Below are 21,624 nucleotides of genomic sequence, written 5' to 3'. Positions count from 1 at the left end.
CTGCGCCCTCTGTCCCTGTGACCGCAGGCTCTGCCGTGGGAGGCGGGATCCCACGTAGAGGTCGCGCGCTGGCTGCCCTGTCTTGGGTTGAGCGACGGAGCGTGACGTGGAGCAGCACCCGACTGAGGCTCCCTGCTTCTCTGTCCCCTGGCGTCTTGCCCTGGACCCAGTGCACCACCTTGTGGCGAGCCCAGGTGTGGCGCGTCCCGCTGTGGGGCCCGCTGGGGTGCAGGACCCACTTTCTCATGGCTTCCGCACGTCCCTCCCCGCCCGCCTGGAGGGCAGTTGGGGAGCGGTCCCCAACGTGGCCTGGGACCAACCTCGCTGGTGACCCGTGTCGCGGGCGCGCGCCCCAGGAGAGTGTGGGGAGGGGAGAGGATTCGGGGACGTAGCTGTGAGGATTCGGTGTGCGTGGGTCTGGCGGGTGGCCCGGACGGGGTCGGGGTCGTGGTCACGGTGGGTCGTTGTGGTGGTGGTGGTGGTGGTGGTGCTGGGGGTGGTGGTGGTGGTGGGGGGGGTGGTGGCGAAGTCCCCGAAGACAAAAGGAGCAGCGAGGGAGGGAGGAGCAAAAGCCTACAGCACCCGGTATTCCCAGGCGGTCTCCCATCCAAGTACTAACCAGGCCCGACCCTGCTTAGCTTCCGAGATCAGACGAGATCGGGCGCGTTCAGGGTGGTATGGCCGTAGACGCTAGCCGCCGCCTCCGGGAGCCCCAAGAGCCTGCCGAGGGCCCCGGCGTGCGTCTCCACGCTGCTCTCCTGGCACGGCTGGGAGTCCGGGTGGGGGCTGGCAGCCCGGGGCCAGCGGCCAGAGGCCCCGCGCGCCTGCTCGGGCAGCCGGTCTCGCCCAGGTGGCCGCTGGGTGGCTTTCTTCCCGAGGTGTCCTGCTGCCAGGACGAGGGTCAAGTTTTCTCGGGGGAAAATTTCTCAGTGCTCTCGGGCGCTTGTTCTTCTGGGAATGTCCACTGCTGTGGCCAAGGCGGGGGACGCACAGCTCGGGCCAGGGCAAGCAGCCGCCCTCCTCCGTCGCCTCCTGGAGCCGTATCCTTGGGTGGGTGCGTGGCTCCCAGCGGAGGTCTCGGGGACCCTTCCGGTCCTCTTCGTCCGGAAAGCGCCACTGCCCCTCCAGCCCATCAGGAAAACGGCAGCCGCGCCCTTCGCCGACCCGCTCCGCCCTCCTCCACACTCAGGGCCTGGGGCTGCGGGGCTGAATCGTGAGGCTTTCCAGCCCAGGACTTCACCTCTGGCCCCTTTCACACCCGGGATCTTGGGAAGAAGAAACAAAACCAAACACAGCCAAAGCCATCTCCTCCGACCCGGGGCCCCTCCACATCCCTTCCGATCCCGGGTTCCTGCCGGCCTCCCGGGGCGTTTCTCCCAGGCAGGCCTTCGCGGCCACTACACGGGGCTGAGCACTCGAGTCCTCGGGCGTCACGGGGCCCGCGGCCACGCCAAGCACGCACGACTCCCGGGTCTCGTCTGCTCCTGGGTGCCCTGGGCCTCTTCCCTGTGCCGCTGCTGGGTCTTGTGCCCCTGCTTGGCCTCCTTCAGACCCGGCCCCGTGCTACGCGGCCACGTGCTACAGGATCGTGCCAGCAGAACTGGCCCTGGCTGAGCCCCGTACCCACCCTCCTGCCATCCCTGGCCCTGCTAGCAAATGGCAGAGATCCTCTGGCCTCCGAGCCCAGACAAAAATCCTGATGCAGTTGGCCGAGGGGCCGCAAACCAAGGCTTCGCTTGTTCCCGCTCAGGCCCCAGCCATACCCTCTTGTCCTTCGGCTGCTCGTGTGTGGGGTGGGGGAGAGGAGGGTGCGTCCCCGTGCGTGCGTGCGTGGTCTGGGTGTCTCTGCGTGGTGTGTGTGTGTGTGTGTGTGTGTGTTAGATGCCGTGCCTGGTGTAGGTGGGGAAGAGCAAGCCCTCACGCACAGAGCCCCATCACACACTGGGGCCGGGCCGAGGGGGTCAATCTGCTCGGCCTGATTGCGTTGGGCATACATTGCAGAAGGTGGGTTTTCCAAGGCGGAGCAGAGGGTCCCGGCACCTGAGGTTGTCCACGGGGAGAATGTCTGTTCCACGGGGGCAAGCGGTCCCTTCCGTCGTGCCCAAGCCCATGTGACCCCGAAGGCCAGGTGGCCCCGGTCCTTGAGCTGACTGAGGAGTGCTTTGAGACCCGGAGGGTGGCACAGGCGACTGGGCGCCAGCGGCGGCCCTCCCTCCCTTTGAGCGGGACGGGGAGCTGCCGCTGGCATCCGGAGCTCTGGCGGCCTGCGCCCTCTGTCCCTGTGACCGCAGGCTCTGCCGTGGGAGGCGGGATCCCACGTAGAGGTCGCGCGCTGGCTGCCCTGTCTTGGGTTGAGCGACGGAGCGCGACGTGGAGCAGCACCCGACTGAGGCTCCCTGCTTCTCTGTCCCCTGGCGTCTTGCCCTGGACCCAGTGCACCACCTTGTGGCGAGCCCAGGTGTGGCGCATCCCACTGTGGGGCCCGCTGGGGTGCAGGACCCACTTTCTCATGGCTTCCGCACGTCCCTCCCCGCCCGCCTGGAGGGCAGTTGGGGAGCGGTCCCCAACGTGGCCTGGGACCAACCTCGCTGGTGACCCGTGTCGCGGGCGTGCGCCCCAGGAGAGTGTGGGGAGGGGAGAGGATTCGGGGACGTAGCTGTGAGGATTCGGTGTGCGTGGGTCTGGCGGGTGGCCCGGACGGGGTCGGGGTCGTGGTCACGGTGGGTCGTTGTGGTGGTGGTGGTGGTGGTGGTGCTGGGGGTGGTGGTGGTGGTGGGGGGGGTGGTGGCGAAGTCCCCGAAGACAAAAGGAGCAGCGAGGGAGGGAGGAGCAAAAGCCTACAGCACCCGGTATTCCCAGGCGGTCTCCCATCCAAGTACTAACCAGGCCCGACCCTGCTTAGCTTCCGAGATCAGACGAGATCGGGCGCGTTCAGGGTGGTATGGCCGTAGACGCTAGCCGCCGCCTCCGGGAGCCCCAAGAGCCTGCCGAGGGCCCCGGCGTGCGTCTCCACGCTGCTCTCCTGGCACGGCTGGGAGTCCGGGTGGGGGCTGGCAGCCCGGGGCCAGCGGCCAGAGGCCCCGCGCGCCTGCTCGGGCAGCCGGTCTCGCCCAGGTGGCCGCTGGGTGGCTTTCTTCCCGAGGTGTCCTGCTGCCAGGACGAGGGTCAAGTTTTCTCGGGGGAAAATTTCTCAGTGCTCTCGGGCGCTTGTTCTTCTGGGAATGTCCACTGCTGTGGCCAAGGCGGGGGACGCACAGCTCGGGCCAGGGCAAGCAGCCGCCCTCCTCCGTCGCCTCCTGGAGCCGTATCCTTGGATGGGTGCGTGGCTCCCAGCGGAGGTCTCGGGGACCCTTCCGGTCCTCTTCGTCCGGAAAGCGCCACTGCCCCTCCAGCCCATCAGGAAAACGGCAGCCGCGCCCTTCGCCGACCCGCTCCGCCCTCCTCCACACTCAGGGCCTGGGGCTGCGGGGCTGAATCGTGAGGCTTTCCAGCCCAGGACTTCACCTCTGGCCCCTTTCACACCCGGGATCTTGGGAAGAAGAAACAAAACCAAACACAGCCAAAGCCATCTCCTCCGACCCGGGGCCCCTCCACATCCCTTCCGATCCCGGGTTCCTGCCGGCCTCCCGGGGCGTTTCTCCCAGGCAGGCCTTCGCGGCCACTACACGGGGCTGAGCACTCGAGTCCTCGGGCGTCACGGGGCCCGCGGCCACGCCAAGCACGCACGACTCCCGGGTCTCGTCTGCTCCTGGGTGCCCTGGGCCTCTTCCCTGTGCCGCTGCTGGGTCTTGTGCCCCTGCTTGGCCTCCTTCAGACCCGGCCCCGTGCTACGCGGCCACGTGCTACAGGATCGTGCCAGCAGAACTGGCCCTGGCTGAGCCCCGTACCCACCCTCCTGCCATCCCTGGCCCTGCTAGCAAATGGCAGAGATCCTCTGGCCTCCGAGCCCAGACAAAAATCCTGATGCAGTTGGCCGAGGGGCCGCAAACCAAGGCTTCGCTTGTTCCCGCTCAGGCCCCAGCCATACCCTCTTGTCCTTCGGCTGCTCGTGTGTGGGGTGGGGGAGAGGAGGGTGCGTCCCCGTGCGTGCGTGCGTGGTCTGGGTGTCTCTGCGTGGTGTGTGTGTGTGTGTGTGTGTGTGTGTGTGTTAGATGCCGTGCCTGGTGTAGGTGGGGAAGAGCAAGCCCTCACGCACAGAGCCCCATCACACACTGGGGCCGGGCCGAGGGGGTCAATCTGCTCGGCCTGATTGCGTTGGGCATACATTGCAGAAGGTGGGTTTTCCAAGGCGGAGCAGAGGGTCCCGGCACCTGAGGTTGTCCACGGGGAGAATGTCTGTTCCACGGGGGCAAGCGGTCCCTTCCGTCGTGCCCAAGCCCATGTGACCCCGAAGGCCAGGTGGCCCCGGTCCTTGAGCTGACTGAGGAGTGCTTTGAGACCCGGAGGGTGGCACAGGCGACTGGGCGCCAGCGGCGGCCCTCCCTCCCTTTGAGCGGGACGGGGAGCTGCCGCTGGCATCCGGAGCTCTGGCGGCCTGCGCCCTCTGTCCCTGTGACCGCAGGCTCTGCCGTGGGAGGCGGGATCCCACGTAGAGGTCGCGCGCTGGCTGCCCTGTCTTGGGTTGAGCGACGGAGCGCGACGTGGAGCAGCACCCGACTGAGGCTCCCTGCTTCTCTGTCCCCTGGCGTCTTGCCCTGGACCCAGTGCACCACCTTGTGGCGAGCCCAGGTGTGGCGCGTCCCGCTGTGGGGCCCGCTGGGGTGCAGGACCCACTTTCTCATGGCTTCCGCACGTCCCTCCCCGCCCGCCTGGAGGGCAGTTGGGGAGCGGTCCCCAACGTGGCCTGGGACCAACCTCGCTGGTGACCCGTGTCGCGGGCGCGCGCCCCAGGAGAGTGTGGGGAGGGGAGAGGATTCGGGGACGTAGCTGTGAGGATTCGGTGTGCGTGGGTCTGGCGGGTGGCCCGGACGGGGTCGGGGTCGTGGTCACGGTGGGTCGTTGTGGTGGTGGTGGTGGTGGTGGTGCTGGGGGTGGTGGTGGTGGTGGGGGGGGTGGTGGCGAAGTCCCCGAAGACAAAAGGAGCAGCGAGGGAGGGAGGAGCAAAAGCCTACAGCACCCGGTATTCCCAGGCGGTCTCCCATCCAAGTACTAACCAGGCCCGACCCTGCTTAGCTTCCGAGATCAGACGAGATCGGGCGCGTTCAGGGTGGTATGGCCGTAGACGCTAGCCGCCGCCTCCGGGAGCCCCAAGAGCCTGCCGAGGGCCCCGGCGTGCGTCTCCACGCTGCTCTCCTGGCACGGCTGGGAGTCCGGGTGGGGGCTGGCAGCCCGGGGCCAGCGGCCAGAGGCCCCGCGCGCCTGCTCGGGCAGCCGGTCTCGCCCAGGTGGCCGCTGGGTGGCTTTCTTCCCGAGGTGTCCTGCTGCCAGGACGAGGGTCAAGTTTTCTCGGGGGAAAATTTCTCAGTGCTCTCGGGCGCTTGTTCTTCTGGGAATGTCCACTGCTGTGGCCAAGGCGGGGGACGCACAGCTCGGGCCAGGGCAAGCAGCCGCCCTCCTCCGTCGCCTCCTGGAGCCGTATCCTTGGGTGGGTGCGTGGCTCCCAGCGGAGGTCTCGGGGACCCTTCCGGTCCTCTTCGTCCGGAAAGCGCCACTGCCCCTCCAGCCCATCAGGAAAACGGCAGCCGCGCCCTTCGCCGACCCGCTCCGCCCTCCTCCACACTCAGGGCCTGGGGCTGCGGGGCTGAATCGTGAGGCTTTCCAGCCCAGGACTTCACCTCTGGCCCCTTTCACACCCGGGATCTTGGGAAGAAGAAACAAAACCAAACACAGCCAAAGCCATCTCCTCCGACCCGGGGCCCCTCCACATCCCTTCCGATCCCGGGTTCCTGCCGGCCTCCCGGGGCGTTTCTCCCAGGCAGGCCTTCGCGGCCACTACACGGGGCTGAGCACTCGAGTCCTCGGGCGTCACGGGGCCCGCGGCCACGCCAAGCACGCACGACTCCCGGGTCTCGTCTGCTCCTGGGTGCCCTGGGCCTCTTCCCTGTGCCGCTGCTGGGTCTTGTGCCCCTGCTTGGCCTCCTTCAGACCCGGCCCCGTGCTACGCGGCCACGTGCTACAGGATCGTGCCAGCAGAACTGGCCCTGGCTGAGCCCCGTACCCACCCTCCTGCCATCCCTGGCCCTGCTAGCAAATGGCAGAGATCCTCTGGCCTCCGAGCCCAGACAAAAATCCTGATGCAGTTGGCCGAGGGGCCGCAAACCAAGGCTTCGCTTGTTCCCGCTCAGGCCCCAGCCATACCCTCTTGTCCTTCGGCTGCTCGTGTGTGGGGTGGGGGAGAGGAGGGTGCGTCCCCGTGCGTGCGTGCGTGGTCTGGGTGTCTCTGCGTGGTGTGTGTGTGTGTGTGTGTGTGTGTGTGTTAGATGCCGTGCCTGGTGTAGGTGGGGAAGAGCAAGCCCTCACGCACAGAGCCCCATCACACACTGGGGCCGGGCCGAGGGGGTCAATCTGCTCGGCCTGATTGCGTTGGGCATACATTGCAGAAGGTGGGTTTTCCAAGGCGGAGCAGAGGGTCCCGGCACCTGAGGTTGTCCACGGGGAGAATGTCTGTTCCACGGGGGCAAGCGGTCCCTTCCGTCGTGCCCAAGCCCATGTGACCCCGAAGGCCAGGTGGCCCCGGTCCTTGAGCTGACTGAGGAGTGCTTTGAGACCCGGAGGGTGGCACAGGCGACTGGGCGCCAGCGGCGGCCCTCCCTCCCTTTGAGCGGGACGGGGAGCTGCCGCTGGCATCCGGAGCTCTGGCGGCCTGCGCCCTCTGTCCCTGTGACCGCAGGCTCTGCCGTGGGAGGCGGGATCCCACGTAGAGGTCGCGCGCTGGCTGCCCTGTCTTGGGTTGAGCGACGGAGCGCGACGTGGAGCAGCACCCGACTGAGGCTCCCTGCTTCTCTGTCCCCTGGCGTCTTGCCCTGGACCCAGTGCACCACCTTGTGGCGAGCCCAGGTGTGGCGCGTCCCGCTGTGGGGCCCGCTGGGGTGCAGGACCCACTTTCTCATGGCTTCCGCACGTCCCTCCCCGCCCGCCTGGAGGGCAGTTGGGGAGCGGTCCCCAACGTGGCCTGGGACCAACCTCGCTGGTGACCCGTGTCGCGGGCGCGCGCCCCAGGAGAGTGTGGGGAGGGGAGAGGATTCGGGGACGTAGCTGTGAGGATTCGGTGTGCGTGGGTCTGGCGGGTGGCCCGGACGGGGTCGGGGTCGTGGTCACGGTGGGTCGTTGTGGTGGTGGTGGTGGTGGTGGTGCTGGGGGTGGTGGTGGTGGTGGGGGGGGTGGTGGCGAAGTCCCCGAAGACAAAAGGAGCAGCGAGGGAGGGAGGAGCAAAAGCCTACAGCACCCGGTATTCCCAGGCGGTCTCCCATCCAAGTACTAACCAGGCCCGACCCTGCTTAGCTTCCGAGATCAGACGAGATCGGGCGCGTTCAGGGTGGTATGGCCGTAGACGCTAGCCGCCGCCTCCGGGAGCCCCAAGAGCCTGCCGAGGGCCCCGGCGTGCGTCTCCACGCTGCTCTCCTGGCACGGCTGGGAGTCCGGGTGGGGGCTGGCAGCCCGGGGCCAGCGGCCAGAGGCCCCGCGCGCCTGCTCGGGCAGCCGGTCTCGCCCAGGTGGCCGCTGGGTGGCTTTCTTCCCGAGGTGTCCTGCTGCCAGGACGAGGGTCAAGTTTTCTCGGGGGAAAATTTCTCAGTGCTCTCGGGCGCTTGTTCTTCTGGGAATGTCCACTGCTGTGGCCAAGGCGGGGGACGCACAGCTCGGGCCAGGGCAAGCAGCCGCCCTCCTCCGTCGCCTCCTGGAGCCGTATCCTTGGGTGGGTGCGTGGCTCCCAGCGGAGGTCTCGGGGACCCTTCCGGTCCTCTTCGTCCGGAAAGCGCCACTGCCCCTCCAGCCCATCAGGAAAACGGCAGCCGCGCCCTTCGCCGACCCGCTCCGCCCTCCTCCACACTCAGGGCCTGGGGCTGCGGGGCTGAATCGTGAGGCTTTCCAGCCCAGGACTTCACCTCTGGCCCCTTTCACACCCGGGATCTTGGGAAGAAGAAACAAAACCAAACACAGCCAAAGCCATCTCCTCCGACCCGGGGCCCCTCCACATCCCTTCCGATCCCGGGTTCCTGCCGGCCTCCCGGGGCGTTTCTCCCAGGCAGGCCTTCGCGGCCACTACACGGGGCTGAGCACTCGAGTCCTCGGGCGTCACGGGGCCCGCGGCCACGCCAAGCACGCACGACTCCCGGGTCTCGTCTGCTCCTGGGTGCCCTGGGCCTCTTCCCTGTGCCGCTGCTGGGTCTTGTGCCCCTGCTTGGCCTCCTTCAGACCCGGCCCCGTGCTACGCGGCCACGTGCTACAGGATCGTGCCAGCAGAACTGGCCCTGGCTGAGCCCCGTACCCACCCTCCTGCCATCCCTGGCCCTGCTAGCAAATGGCAGAGATCCTCTGGCCTCCGAGCCCAGACAAAAATCCTGATGCAGTTGGCCGAGGGGCCGCAAACCAAGGCTTCGCTTGTTCCCGCTCAGGCCCCAGCCATACCCTCTTGTCCTTCGGCTGCTCGTGTGTGGGGTGGGGGAGAGGAGGGTGCGTCCCCGTGCGTGCGTGCGTGGTCTGGGTGTCTCTGCGTGGTGTGTGTGTGTGTGTGTGTGTGTGTGTGTGTTAGATGCCGTGCCTGGTGTAGGTGGGGAAGAGCAAGCCCTCACGCACAGAGCCCCATCACACACTGGGGCCGGGCCGAGGGGGTCAATCTGCTCGGCCTGATTGCGTTGGGCATACATTGCAGAAGGTGGGTTTTCCAAGGCGGAGCAGAGGGTCCCGGCACCTGAGGTTGTCCACGGGGAGAATGTCTGTTCCACGGGGGCAAGCGGTCCCTTCCGTCGTGCCCAAGCCCATGTGACCCCGAAGGCCAGGTGGCCCCGGTCCTTGAGCTGACTGAGGAGTGCTTTGAGACCCGGAGGGTGGCACAGGCGACTGGGCGCCAGCGGCGGCCCTCCCTCCCTTTGAGCGGGACGGGGAGCTGCCGCTGGCATCCGGAGCTCTGGCGGCCTGCGCCCTCTGTCCCTGTGACCGCAGGCTCTGCCGTGGGAGGCGGGATCCCACGTAGAGGTCGCGCGCTGGCTGCCCTGTCTTGGGTTGAGCGACGGAGCGCGACGTGGAGCAGCACCCGACTGAGGCTCCCTGCTTCTCTGTCCCCTGGCGTCTTGCCCTGGACCCAGTGCACCACCTTGTGGCGAGCCCAGGTGTGGCGCGTCCCGCTGTGGGGCCCGCTGGGGTGCAGGACCCACTTTCTCATGGCTTCCGCACGTCCCTCCCCGCCCGCCTGGAGGGCAGTTGGGGAGCGGTCCCCAACGTGGCCTGGGACCAACCTCGCTGGTGACCCGTGTCGCGGGCGCGCGCCCCAGGAGAGTGTGGGGAGGGGAGAGGATTCGGGGACGTAGCTGTGAGGATTCGGTGTGCGTGGGTCTGGCGGGTGGCCCGGACGGGGTCGGGGTCGTGGTCACGGTGGGTCGTTGTGGTGGTGGTGGTGGTGGTGGTGCTGGGGGTGGTGGTGGTGGTGGGGGGGGTGGTGGCGAAGTCCCCGAAGACAAAAGGAGCAGCGAGGGAGGGAGGAGCAAAAGCCTACAGCACCCGGTATTCCCAGGCGGTCTCCCATCCAAGTACTAACCAGGCCCGACCCTGCTTAGCTTCCGAGATCAGACGAGATCGGGCGCGTTCAGGGTGGTATGGCCGTAGACGCTAGCCGCCGCCTCCGGGAGCCCCAAGAGCCTGCCGAGGGCCCCGGCGTGCGTCTCCACGCTGCTCTCCTGGCACGGCTGGGAGTCCGGGTGGGGGCTGGCAGCCCGGGGCCAGCGGCCAGAGGCCCCGCGCGCCTGCTCGGGCAGCCGGTCTCGCCCAGGTGGCCGCTGGGTGGCTTTCTTCCCGAGGTGTCCTGCTGCCAGGACGAGGGTCAAGTTTTCTCGGGGGAAAATTTCTCAGTGCTCTCGGGCGCTTGTTCTTCTGGGAATGTCCACTGCTGTGGCCAAGGCGGGGGACGCACAGCTCGGGCCAGGGCAAGCAGCCGCCCTCCTCCGTCGCCTCCTGGAGCCGTATCCTTGGGTGGGTGCGTGGCTCCCAGCGGAGGTCTCGGGGACCCTTCCGGTCCTCTTCGTCCGGAAAGCGCCACTGCCCCTCCAGCCCATCAGGAAAACGGCAGCCGCGCCCTTCGCCGACCCGCTCCGCCCTCCTCCACACTCAGGGCCTGGGGCTGCGGGGCTGAATCGTGAGGCTTTCCAGCCCAGGACTTCACCTCTGGCCCCTTTCACACCCGGGATCTTGGGAAGAAGAAACAAAACCAAACACAGCCAAAGCCATCTCCTCCGACCCGGGGCCCCTCCACATCCCTTCCGATCCCGGGTTCCTGCCGGCCTCCCGGGGCGTTTCTCCCAGGCAGGCCTTCGCGGCCACTACACGGGGCTGAGCACTCGAGTCCTCGGGCGTCACGGGGCCCGCGGCCACGCCAAGCACGCACGACTCCCGGGTCTCGTCTGCTCCTGGGTGCCCTGGGCCTCTTCCCTGTGCCGCTGCTGGGTCTTGTGCCCCTGCTTGGCCTCCTTCAGACCCGGCCCCGTGCTACGCGGCCACGTGCTACAGGATCGTGCCAGCAGAACTGGCCCTGGCTGAGCCCCGTACCCACCCTCCTGCCATCCCTGGCCCTGCTAGCAAATGGCAGAGATCCTCTGGCCTCCGAGCCCAGACAAAAATCCTGATGCAGTTGGCCGAGGGGCCGCAAACCAAGGCTTCGCTTGTTCCCGCTCAGGCCCCAGCCATACCCTCTTGTCCTTCGGCTGCTCGTGTGTGGGGTGGGGGAGAGGAGGGTGCGTCCCCGTGCGTGCGTGCGTGGTCTGGGTGTCTCTGCGTGGTGTGTGTGTGTGTGTGTGTGTGTGTGTGTAGATGCCGTGCCTGGTGTAGGTGGGGAAGAGCAAGCCCTCACGCACAGAGCCCCATCACACACTGGGGCCGGGCCGAGGGGGTCAATCTGCTCGGCCTGATTGCGTTGGGCATACATTGCAGAAGGTGGGTTTTCCAAGGCGGAGCAGAGGGTCCCGGCACCTGAGGTTGTCCACGGGGAGAATGTCTGTTCCACGGGGGCAAGCGGTCCCTTCCGTCGTGCCCAAGCCCATGTGACCCCGAAGGCCAGGTGGCCCCGGTCCTTGAGCTGACTGAGGAGTGCTTTGAGACCCGGAGGGTGGCACAGGCGACTGGGCGCCAGCGGCGGCCCTCCCTCCCTTTGAGCGGGACGGGGAGCTGCCGCTGGCATCCGGAGCTCTGGCGGCCTGCGCCCTCTGTCCCTGTGACCGCAGGCTCTGCCGTGGGAGGCGGGATCCCACGTAGAGGTCGCGCGCTGGCTGCCCTGTCTTGGGTTGAGCGACGGAGCGCGACGTGGAGCAGCACCCGACTGAGGCTCCCTGCTTCTCTGTCCCCTGGCGTCTTGCCCTGGACCCAGTGCACCACCTTGTGGCGAGCCCAGGTGTGGCGCGTCCCGCTGTGGGGCCCGCTGGGGTGCAGGACCCACTTTCTCATGGCTTCCGCACGTCCCTCCCCGCCCGCCTGGAGGGCAGTTGGGGAGCGGTCCCCAACGTGGCCTGGGACCAACCTCGCTGGTGACCCGTGTCGCGGGCGCGCGCCCCAGGAGAGTGTGGGGAGGGGAGAGGATTCGGGGACGTAGCTGTGAGGATTCGGTGTGCGTGGGTCTGGCGGGTGGCCCGGACGGGGTCGGGGTCGTGGTCACGGTGGGTCGTTGTGGTGGTGGTGGTGGTGGTGGTGCTGGGGGTGGTGGTGGTGGTGGGGGGGGTGGTGGCGAAGTCCCCGAAGACAAAAGGAGCAGCGAGGGAGGGAGGAGCAAAAGCCTACAGCACCCGGTATTCCCAGGCGGTCTCCCATCCAAGTACTAACCAGGCCCGACCCTGCTTAGCTTCCGAGATCAGACGAGATCGGGCGCGTTCAGGGTGGTATGGCCGTAGACGCTAGCCGCCGCCTCCGGGAGCCCCAAGAGCCTGCCGAGGGCCCCGGCGTGCGTCTCCACGCTGCTCTCCTGGCACGGCTGGGAGTCCGGGTGGGGGCTGGCAGCCCGGGGCCAGCGGCCAGAGGCCCCGCGCGCCTGCTCGGGCAGCCGGTCTCGCCCAGGTGGCCGCTGGGTGGCTTTCTTCCCGAGGTGTCCTGCTGCCAGGACGAGGGTCAAGTTTTCTCGGGGGAAAATTTCTCAGTGCTCTCGGGCGCTTGTTCTTCTGGGAATGTCCACTGCTGTGGCCAAGGCGGGGGACGCACAGCTCGGGCCAGGGCAAGCAGCCGCCCTCCTCCGTCGCCTCCTGGAGCCGTATCCTTGGGTGGGTGCGTGGCTCCCAGCGGAGGTCTCGGGGACCCTTCCGGTCCTCTTCGTCCGGAAAGCGCCACTGCCCCTCCAGCCCATCAGGAAAACGGCAGCCGCGCCCTTCGCCGACCCGCTCCGCCCTCCTCCACACTCAGGGCCTGGGGCTGCGGGGCTGAATCGTGAGGCTTTCCAGCCCAGGACTTCACCTCTGGCCCCTTTCACACCCGGGATCTTGGGAAGAAGAAACAAAACCAAACACAGCCAAAGCCATCTCCTCCGACCCGGGGCCCCTCCACATCCCTTCCGATCCCGGGTTCCTGCCGGCCTCCCGGGGCGTTTCTCCCAGGCAGGCCTTCGCGGCCACTACACGGGGCTGAGCACTCGAGTCCTCGGGCGTCACGGGGCCCGCGGCCACGCCAAGCACGCACGACTCCCGGGTCTCGTCTGCTCCTGGGTGCCCTGGGCCTCTTCCCTGTGCCGCTGCTGGGTCTTGTGCCCCTGCTTGGCCTCCTTCAGACCCGGCCCCGTGCTACGCGGCCACGTGCTACAGGATCGTGCCAGCAGAACTGGCCCTGGCTGAGCCCCGTACCCACCCTCCTGCCATCCCTGGCCCTGCTAGCAAATGGCAGAGATCCTCTGGCCTCCGAGCCCAGACAAAAATCCTGATGCAGTTGGCCGAGGGGCCGCAAACCAAGGCTTCGCTTGTTCCCGCTCAGGCCCCAGCCATACCCTCTTGTCCTTCGGCTGCTCGTGTGTGGGGTGGGGGAGAGGAGGGTGCGTCCCCGTGCGTGCGTGCGTGGTCTGGGTGTCTCTGCGTGGTGTGTGTGTGTGTGTGTGTGTGTGTTAGATGCCGTTGCCGTGCCTGGTGTAGGTGGGGAAGAGCAAGCCCTCACGCACAGAGCCCCATCACACACTGGGGCCGGGCCGAGGGGGTCAATCTGCTCGGCCTGATTGCGTTGGGCATACATTGCAGAAGGTGGGTTTTCCAAGGCGGAGCAGAGGGTCCCGGCACCTGAGGTTGTCCACGGGGAGAATGTCTGTTCCACGGGGGCAAGCGGTCCCTTCCGTCGTGCCCAAGCCCATGTGACCCCGAAGGCCAGGTGGCCCCGGTCCTTGAGCTGACTGAGGAGTGCTTTGAGACCCGGAGGGTGGCACAGGCGACTGGGCGCCAGCGGCGGCCCTCCCTCCCTTTGAGCGGGACGGGGAGCTGCCGCTGGCATCCGGAGCTCTGGCGGCCTGCGCCCTCTGTCCCTGTGACCGCAGGCTCTGCCGTGGGAGGCGGGATCCCACGTAGAGGTCGCGCGCTGGCTGCCCTGTCTTGGGTTGAGCGACGGAGCGCGACGTGGAGCAGCACCCGACTGAGGCTCCCTGCTTCTCTGTCCCCTGGCGTCTTGCCCTGGACCCAGTGCACCACCTTGTGGCGAGCCCAGGTGTGGCGCGTCCCGCTGTGGGGCCCGCTGGGGTGCAGGACCCACTTTCTCATGGCTTCCGCACGTCCCTCCCCGCCCGCCTGGAGGGCAGTTGGGGAGCGGTCCCCAACGTGGCCTGGGACCAACCTCGCTGGTGACCCGTGTCGCGGGCGCGCGCCCCAGGAGAGTGTGGGGAGGGGAGAGGATTCGGGGACGTAGCTGTGAGGATTCGGTGTGCGTGGGTCTGGCGGGTGGCCCGGACGGGGTCGGGGTCGTGGTCACGGTGGGTCGTTGTGGTGGTGGTGGTGGTGGTGGTGCTGGGGGTGGTGGTGGTGGTGGGGGGGGTGGTGGCGAAGTCCCCGAAGACAAAAGGAGCAGCGAGGGAGGGAGGAGCAAAAGCCTACAGCACCCGGTATTCCCAGGCGGTCTCCCATCCAAGTACTAACCAGGCCCGACCCTGCTTAGCTTCCGAGATCAGACGAGATCGGGCGCGTTCAGGGTGGTATGGCCGTAGACGCTAGCCGCCGCCTCCGGGAGCCCCAAGAGCCTGCCGAGGGCCCCGGCGTGCGTCTCCACGCTGCTCTCCTGGCACGGCTGGGAGTCCGGGTGGGGGCTGGCAGCCCGGGGCCAGCGGCCAGAGGCCCCGCGCGCCTGCTCGGGCAGCCGGTCTCGCCCAGGTGGCCGCTGGGTGGCTTTCTTCCCGAGGTGTCCTGCTGCCAGGACGAGGGTCAAGTTTTCTCGGGGGAAAATTTCTCAGTGCTCTCGGGCGCTTGTTCTTCTGGGAATGTCCACTGCTGTGGCCAAGGCGGGGGACGCACAGCTCGGGCCAGGGCAAGCAGCCGCCCTCCTCCGTCGCCTCCTGGAGCCGTATCCTTGGGTGGGTGCGTGGCTCCCAGCGGAGGTCTCGGGGACCCTTCCGGTCCTCTTCGTCCGGAAAGCGCCACTGCCCCTCCAGCCCATCAGGAAAACGGCAGCCGCGCCCTTCGCCGACCCGCTCCGCCCTCCTCCACACTCAGGGCCTGGGGCTGCGGGGCTGAATCGTGAGGCTTTCCAGCCCAGGACTTCACCTCTGGCCCCTTTCACACCCGGGATCTTGGGAAGAAGAAACAAAACCAAACACAGCCAAAGCCATCTCCTCCGACCCGGGGCCCCTCCACATCCCTTCCGATCCCGGGTTCCTGCCGGCCTCCCGGGGCGTTTCTCCCAGGCAGGCCTTCGCGGCCACTACACGGGGCTGAGCACTCGAGTCCTCGGGCGTCACGGGGCCCGCGGCCACGCCAAGCACGCACGACTCCCGGGTCTCGTCTGCTCCTGGGTGCCCTGGGCCTCTTCCCTGTGCCGCTGCTGGGTCTTGTGCCCCTGCTTGGCCTCCTTCAGACCCGGCCCCGTGCTACGCGGCCACGTGCTACAGGATCGTGCCAGCAGAACTGGCCCTGGCTGAGCCCCGTACCCACCCTCCTGCCATCCCTGGCCCTGCTAGCAAATGGCAGAGATCCTCTGGCCTCCGAGCCCAGACAAAAATCCTGATGCAGTTGGCCGAGGGGCCGCAAACCAAGGCTTCGCTTGTTCCCGCTCAGGCCCCAGCCATACCCTCTTGTCCTTCGGCTGCTCGTGTGTGGGGTGGGGGAGAGGAGGGTGCGTCCCCGTGCGTGCGTGCGTGGTCTGGGTGTCTCTGCGTGGTGTGTGTGTGTGTGTGTGTGTGTGTGTGTGTTAGATGCCGTGCCTGGTGTAGGTGGGGAAGAGCAAGCCCTCACGCACAGAGCCCCATCACACACTGGGGCCGGGCCGAGGGGGTCAATCTGCTCGGCCTGATTGCGTTGGGCATACATTGCAGAAGGTGGGTTTTCCAAGGCGGAGCAGAGGGTCCCGGCACCTGAGGTTGTCCACGGGGAGAATGTCTGTTCCACGGGGGCAAGCGGTCCCTTCCGTCGTGCCCAAGCCCATGTGACCCCGAAGGCCAGGTGGCCCCGGTCCTTGAGCTGACTGAGGAGTGCTTTGAGACCCGGAGGGTGGCACAGGCGACTGGGCGCCAGCGGCGGCCCTCCCTCCCTTTGAGCGGGACGGGGAGCTGCCGCTGGCATCCGGAGCTCTGGCGGCCTGCGCCCTCTGTCCCTGTGACCGCAGGCTCTGCCGTGGGAGGCGGGATCCCACGTAGAGGTCGCGCGCTGGCTGCCCTGTCTTGGGTTGAGCGACGGAGCGCGACGTGGAGCAGCACCCGACTGAGGCTCCCTGCTTCTCTGTCCCCTGGCGTCTTGCCCTGGACCCAGTGCACCACCTTGTGGCGAGCCCAGGTGTGGCGCGTCCCGCTGTGGGGCCCGCTGGGGTGCAGGACCCACTTTCTCATGGCTTCCGCACGTCCCTCCCCGCCCGCCTGGAGGGCAGTTGGGGAGCGGTCCCCAACGTGGCCTGGGACCAACCTCGCTGGTGACCCGTGTCGCGGGCGCGCGCCCCAGGAGAGTGTGGGGAGGGGAGAGGATTCGGGGACGTAGCTGTGAGGATTCGGTGTGCGTGGGTCTGGCGGGTGGCCCGGACGGGGTCGGGGTCGTGGTCACGGTGGGTCGTTGTGGTGGTGGTGGTGGTGGTGGTGCTGGGGGTGGTGGTGGTGGTGGGGGGGGTGGTGGCGAAGTCCCCGAAGACAAAAGGAGCAGCGAGGGAGGGAGGAGCAAAAGCCTACAGCACCCGGTATTCCCAGGCGGTCTCCCATCCAAGTACTAACCAGGCCCGACCCTGCTTAGCTTCCGAGATCAGACGAGATCGGGCGCGTTCAGGGTGGTATGGCCGTAGACGCTAGCCGCCGCCTCCGGGAGCCCCAAGAGCCTGCCGAGGGCCCCGGCGTGCGTCTCCACGCTGCTCTCCTGGCACGGCTGGGAGTCCGGGTGGGGGCTGGCAGCCCGGGGCCAGCGGCCAGAGGCCCCGCGCGCCTGCTCGGGCAGCCGGTCTCGCCCAGGTGGCCGCTGGGTGGCTTTCTTCCCGAGGTGTCCTGCTGCCAGGACGAGGGTCAAGTTTTCTCGGGGGAAAATTTCTCAGTGCTCTCGGGCGCTTGTTCTTCTGGGAATGTCCACTGCTGTGGCCAAGGCGGGGGACGCACAGCTCGGGCCAGGGCAAGCAGCCGCCCTCCTCCGTCGCCTCCTGGAGCCGTATCCTTGGGTGGGTGCGTGGCTCCCAGCGGAGGTCTCGGGGACCCTTCCGGTCCTCTTCGTCCGGAAAGCGCCACTGCCCCTCCAGCCCATCAGGAAAACGGCAGCCGCGCCCTTCGCCGACCCGCTCCGCCCTCCTCCACACTCAGGGCCTGGGGCTGCGGGGCTGAATCGTGAGGCTTTCCAGCCCAGGACTTCACCTCTGGCCCCTTTCACACCCGGGATCTTGGGAAGAAGAAACAAAACCAAACACAGCCAAAGCCATCTCCTCCGACCCGGGGCCCCTCCACATCCCTTCCGATCCCGGGTTCCTGCCGGCCTCCCGGGGCGTTTCTCCCAGGCAGGCCTTCGCGGCCACTACACGGGGCTGAGCACTCGAGTCCTCGGGCGTCACGGGGCCCGCGGCCACGCCAAGCACGCACGACTCCCGGGTCTCGTCTGCTCCTGGGTGCCCTGGGCCTCTTCCCTGTGCCGCTGCTGGGTCTTGTGCCCCTGCTTGGCCTCCTTCAGACCCGGCCCCGTGCTACGCGGCCACGTGCTACAGGATCGTGCCAGCAGAACTGGCCCTGGCTGAGCCCCGTACCCACCCTCCTGCCATCCCTGGCCCTGCTAGCAAATGGCAGAGATCCTCTGGCCTCCGAGCCCAGACAAAAATCCTGATGCAGTTGGCCGAGGGGCCGCAAACCAAGGCTTCGCTTGTTCCCGCTCAGGCCCCAGCCATACCCTCTTGTCCTTCGGCTGCTCGTGTGTGGGGTGGGGGAGAGGAGGGTGCGTCCCCGTGCGTGCGTGCGTGGTCTGGGTGTCTCTGCGTGGTGTGTGTGTGTGTGTGTGTGTGTGTGTGTGTTAGATGCCGTGCCTGGTGTAGGTGGGGAAGAGCAAGCCCTCACGCACAGAGCCCCATCACACACTGGGGCCGGGCCGAGGGGGTCAATCTGCTCGGCCTGATTGCGTTGGGCATACATTGCAGAAGGTGGGTTTTCCAAGGCGGAGCAGAGGGTCCCGGCACCTGAGGTTGTCCACGGGGAGAATGTCTGTTCCACGGGGGCAAGCGGTCCCTTCCGTCGTGCCCAAGCCCATGTGACCCCGAAGGCCAGGTGGCCCCGGTCCTTGAGCTGACTGAGGAGTGCTTTGAGACCCGGAGGGTGGCACAGGCGACTGGGCGCCAGCGGCGGCCCTCCCTCCCTTTGAGCGGGACGGGGAGCTGCCGCTGGCATCCGGAGCTCTGGCGGCCTGCGCCCTCTGTCCCTGTGACCGCAGGCTCTGCCGTGGGAGGCGGGATCCCACGTAGAGGTCGCGCGCTGGCTGCCCTGTCTTGGGTTGAGCGACGGAGCGCGACGTGGAGCAGCACCCGACTGAGGCTCCCTGCTTCTCTGTCCCCTGGCGTCTTGCCCTGGACCCAGTGCACCACCTTGTGGCGAGCCCAGGTGTGGCGCGTCCCGCTGTGGGGCCCGCTGGGGTGCAGGACCCACTTTCTCATGGCTTCCGCACGTCCCTCCCCGCCCGCCTGGAGGGCAGTTGGGGAGCGGTCCCCAACGTGGCCTGGGACCAACCTCGCTGGTGACCCGTGTCGCGGGCGCGCGCCCCAGGAGAGTGTGGGGAGGGGAGAGGATTCGGGGACGTAGCTGTGAGGATTCGGTGTGCGTGGGTCTGGCGGGTGGCCCGGACGGGGTCGGGGTCGTGGTCACGGTGGGTCGTTGTGGTGGTGGTGGTGGTGGTGGTGCTGGGGGTGGTGGTGGTGGTGGGGGGGGTGGTGGCGAAGTCCCCGAAGACAAAAGGAGCAGCGAGGGAGGGAGGAGCAAAAGCCTACAGCACCCGGTATTCCCAGGCGGTCTCCCATCCAAGTACTAACCAGGCCCGACCCTGCTTAGCTTCCGAGATCAGACGAGATCGGGCGCGTTCAGGGTGGTATGGCCGTAGACGCTAGCCGCCGCCTCCGGGAGCCCCAAGAGCCTGCCGAGGGCCCCGGCGTGCGTCTCCACGCTGCTCTCCTGGCACGGCTGGGAGTCCGGGTGGGGGCTGGCAGCCCGGGGCCAGCGGCCAGAGGCCCCGCGCGCCTGCTCGGGCAGCCGGTCTCGCCCAGGTGGCCGCTGGGTGGCTTTCTTCCCGAGGTGTCCTGCTGCCAGGACGAGGGTCAAGTTTTCTCGGGGGAAAATTTCTCAGTGCTCTCGGGCGCTTGTTCTTCTGGGAATGTCCACTGCTGTGGCCAAGGCGGGGGACGCACAGCTCGGGCCAGGGCAAGCAGCCGCCCTCCTCCGTCGCCTCCTGGAGCCGTATCCTTGGGTGGGTGCGTGGCTCCCAGCGGAGGTCTCGGGGACCCTTCCGGTCCTCTTCGTCCGGAAAGCGCCACTGCCCCTCCAGCCCATCAGGAAAACGGCAGCCGCGCCCTTCGCCGACCCGCTCCGCCCTCCTCCACACTCAGGGCCTGGGGCTGCGGGGCTGAATCGTGAGGCTTTCCAGCCCAGGACTTCACCTCTGGCCCCTTTCACACCCGGGATCTTGGGAAGAAGAAACAAAACCAAACACAGCCAAAGCCATCTCCTCCGACCCGGGGCCCCTCCACATCCCTTCCGATCCCGGGTTCCTGCCGGCCTCCCGGGGCGTTTCTCCCAGGCAGGCCTTCGCGGCCACTACACGGGGCTGAGCACTCGAGTCCTCGGGCGTCACGGGGCCCGCGGCCACGCCAAGCACGCACGACTCCCGGGTCTCGTCTGCTCCTGGGTGCCCTGGGCCTCTTCCCTGTGCCGCTGCTGGGTCTTGTGCCCCTGCTTGGCCTCCTTCAGACCCGGCCCCGTGCTACGCGGCCACGTGCTACAGGATCGTGCCAGCAGAACTGGCCCTGGCTGAGCCCCGTACCCACCCTCCTGCCATCCCTGGCCCTGCTAGCAAATGGCAGAGATCCTCTGGCCTCCGAGCCCAGACAAAAATCCTGATGCAGTTGGCCGAGGGGCCGCAAACCAAGGCTTCGCTTGTTCCCGCTCAGGCCCCAGCCATACCCTCTTGTCCTTCGGCTGCTCGTGTGTGGGGTGGGGGAGAGGAGGGTGCGTCCCCGTGCGTGCGTGCGTGGTCTGGGTGTCTCTGCGTGGTGTGTGTGTGTGTGTGTGTGTGTGTGTGTGTTAGATGCCGTGCCTGGTGTAGGTGGGGAAGAGCAAGCCCTCACGCACAGAGCCCCATCACACACTGGGGCCGGGCCGAGGGGGTCAATCTGCTCGGCCTGATTGCGTTGGGCATACATTGCAGAAGGTGGGTTTTCCAAGGCGGAGCAGAGGGTCCCGGCACCTGAGGTTGTCCACGGGGAGAATGTCTGTTCCACGGGGGCAAGCGGTCCCTTCCGTCGTGCCCAAGCCCATGTGACCCCGAAGGCCAGGTGGCCCCGGTCCTTGAGCTGACTGAGGAGTGCTTTGAGACCCGGAGGGTGGCACAGGCGACTGGGCGCCAGCGGCGGCCCTCCCTCCCTTTGAGCGGGACGGGGAGCTGCCGCTGGCATCCGGAGCTCTGGCGGCCTGCGCCCTCTGTCCCTGTGACCGCAGGCTCTGCCGTGGGAGGCGGGATCCCACGTAGAGGTCGCGCGCTGGCTGCCCTGTCTTGGGTTGAGCGACGGAGCGCGACGTGGAGCAGCACCCGACTGAGGCTCCCTGCTTCTCTGTCCCCTGGCGTCTTGCCCTGGACCCAGTGCACCACCTTGTGGCGAGCCCAGGTGTGGCGCGTCCCGCTGTGGGGCCCGCTGGGGTGCAGGACCCACTTTCTCATGGCTTCCGCACGTCCCTCCCCGCCCGCCTGGAGGGCAGTTGGGGAGCGGTCCCCAACGTGGCCTGGGACCAACCTCGCTGGTGACCCGTGTCGCGGGCGCGCGCCCCAGGAGAGTGTGGGGAGGGGAGAGGATTCGGGGACGTAGCTGTGAGGATTCGGTGTGCGTGGGTCTGGCGGGTGGCCCGGACGGGGTCGGGGTCGTGGTCACGGTGGGTCGTTGTGGTGGTGGTGGTGGTGGTGGTGCTGGGGGTGGTGGTGGTGGTGGGGGGGGTGGTGGCGAAGTCCCCGAAGACAAAAGGAGCAGCGAGGGAGGGAGGAGCAAAAGCCTACAGCACCCGGTATTCCCAGGCGGTCTCCCATCCAAGTACTAACCAGGCCCGACCCTGCTTAGCTTCCGAGATCAGACGAGATCGGGCGCGTTCAGGGTGGTATGGCCGTAGACGCTAGCCGCCGCCTCCGGGAGCCCCAAGAGCCTGCCGAGGGCCCCGGCGTGCGTCTCCACGCTGCTCTCCTGGCACGGCTGGGAGTCCGGGTGGGGGCTGGCAGCCCGGGGCCAGCGGCCAGAGGCCCCGCGCGCCTGCTCGGGCAGCCGGTCTCGCCCAGGTGGCCGCTGGGTGGCTTTCTTCCCGAGGTGTCCTGCTGCCAGGACGAGGGTCAAGTTTTCTCGGGGGAAAATTTCTCAGTGCTCTCGGGCGCTTGTTCTTCTGGGAATGTCCACTGCTGTGGCCAAGGCGGGGGACGCACAGCTCGGGCCAGGGCAAGCAGCCGCCCTCCTCCGTCGCCTCCTGGAGCCGTATCCTTGGGTGGGTGCGTGGCTCCCAGCGGAGGTCTCGGGGACCCTTCCGGTCCTCTTCGTCCGGAAAGCGCCACTGCCCCTCCAGCCCATCAGGAAAACGGCAGCCGCGCCCTTCGCCGACCCGCTCCGCCCTCCTCCACACTCAGGGCCTGGGGCTGCGGG

General features: G+C 67.9%; 10 non-coding genes across 10 annotated transcripts; all 10 read right to left on the bottom strand.

Moving 5' to 3' along the window:
• Positions 1–570: 570 nt before the first annotated feature.
• On the bottom strand, positions 571–689 carry LOC141412088 (5S ribosomal RNA). Its single transcript, XR_012436927.1, has one exon. It is a non-coding gene; the product is annotated as a 5S ribosomal RNA (ribosomal RNA).
• Positions 690–2,834: 2,145 nt separating this feature from the next.
• Positions 2,835–2,953, bottom strand: LOC141412087 (5S ribosomal RNA). Its single transcript, XR_012436926.1, has one exon. It is a non-coding gene; the product is annotated as a 5S ribosomal RNA (ribosomal RNA).
• A 2,151-nt stretch (positions 2,954–5,104) lies between these two features.
• On the bottom strand, positions 5,105–5,223 carry LOC141412086 (5S ribosomal RNA). The gene has a single exon (XR_012436925.1). It is a non-coding gene; the product is annotated as a 5S ribosomal RNA (ribosomal RNA).
• A 2,149-nt stretch (positions 5,224–7,372) lies between these two features.
• LOC141412085 (5S ribosomal RNA) lies at positions 7,373–7,491 on the bottom strand. The gene has a single exon (XR_012436924.1). It is a non-coding gene; the product is annotated as a 5S ribosomal RNA (ribosomal RNA).
• A 2,151-nt stretch (positions 7,492–9,642) lies between these two features.
• On the bottom strand, positions 9,643–9,761 carry LOC141412084 (5S ribosomal RNA). Its single transcript, XR_012436923.1, has one exon. It is a non-coding gene; the product is annotated as a 5S ribosomal RNA (ribosomal RNA).
• Positions 9,762–11,909: 2,148 nt separating this feature from the next.
• On the bottom strand, positions 11,910–12,028 carry LOC141412083 (5S ribosomal RNA). Its single transcript, XR_012436922.1, has one exon. It is a non-coding gene; the product is annotated as a 5S ribosomal RNA (ribosomal RNA).
• A 2,151-nt stretch (positions 12,029–14,179) lies between these two features.
• On the bottom strand, positions 14,180–14,298 carry LOC141412082 (5S ribosomal RNA). Its single transcript, XR_012436921.1, has one exon. It is a non-coding gene; the product is annotated as a 5S ribosomal RNA (ribosomal RNA).
• A 2,151-nt stretch (positions 14,299–16,449) lies between these two features.
• Positions 16,450–16,568, bottom strand: LOC141412081 (5S ribosomal RNA). The gene has a single exon (XR_012436920.1). It is a non-coding gene; the product is annotated as a 5S ribosomal RNA (ribosomal RNA).
• A 2,151-nt stretch (positions 16,569–18,719) lies between these two features.
• Positions 18,720–18,838, bottom strand: LOC141412079 (5S ribosomal RNA). Its single transcript, XR_012436918.1, has one exon. It is a non-coding gene; the product is annotated as a 5S ribosomal RNA (ribosomal RNA).
• A 2,151-nt stretch (positions 18,839–20,989) lies between these two features.
• Positions 20,990–21,108, bottom strand: LOC141412078 (5S ribosomal RNA). The gene has a single exon (XR_012436917.1). It is a non-coding gene; the product is annotated as a 5S ribosomal RNA (ribosomal RNA).
• Between the last annotated feature and the right edge of the window lie 516 nt (positions 21,109–21,624).

The sequence above is a fragment of the Castor canadensis genome, chromosome 10 (assembly GCF_047511655.1).
Source record: "Castor canadensis chromosome 10, mCasCan1.hap1v2, whole genome shotgun sequence".
Classification (NCBI taxonomy): domain Eukaryota; kingdom Metazoa; phylum Chordata; class Mammalia; order Rodentia; family Castoridae; genus Castor; species Castor canadensis.
Note: the sequence above shows the minus strand (reverse complement) of the source record. Positions and strands in the feature narration are given on the sequence as shown.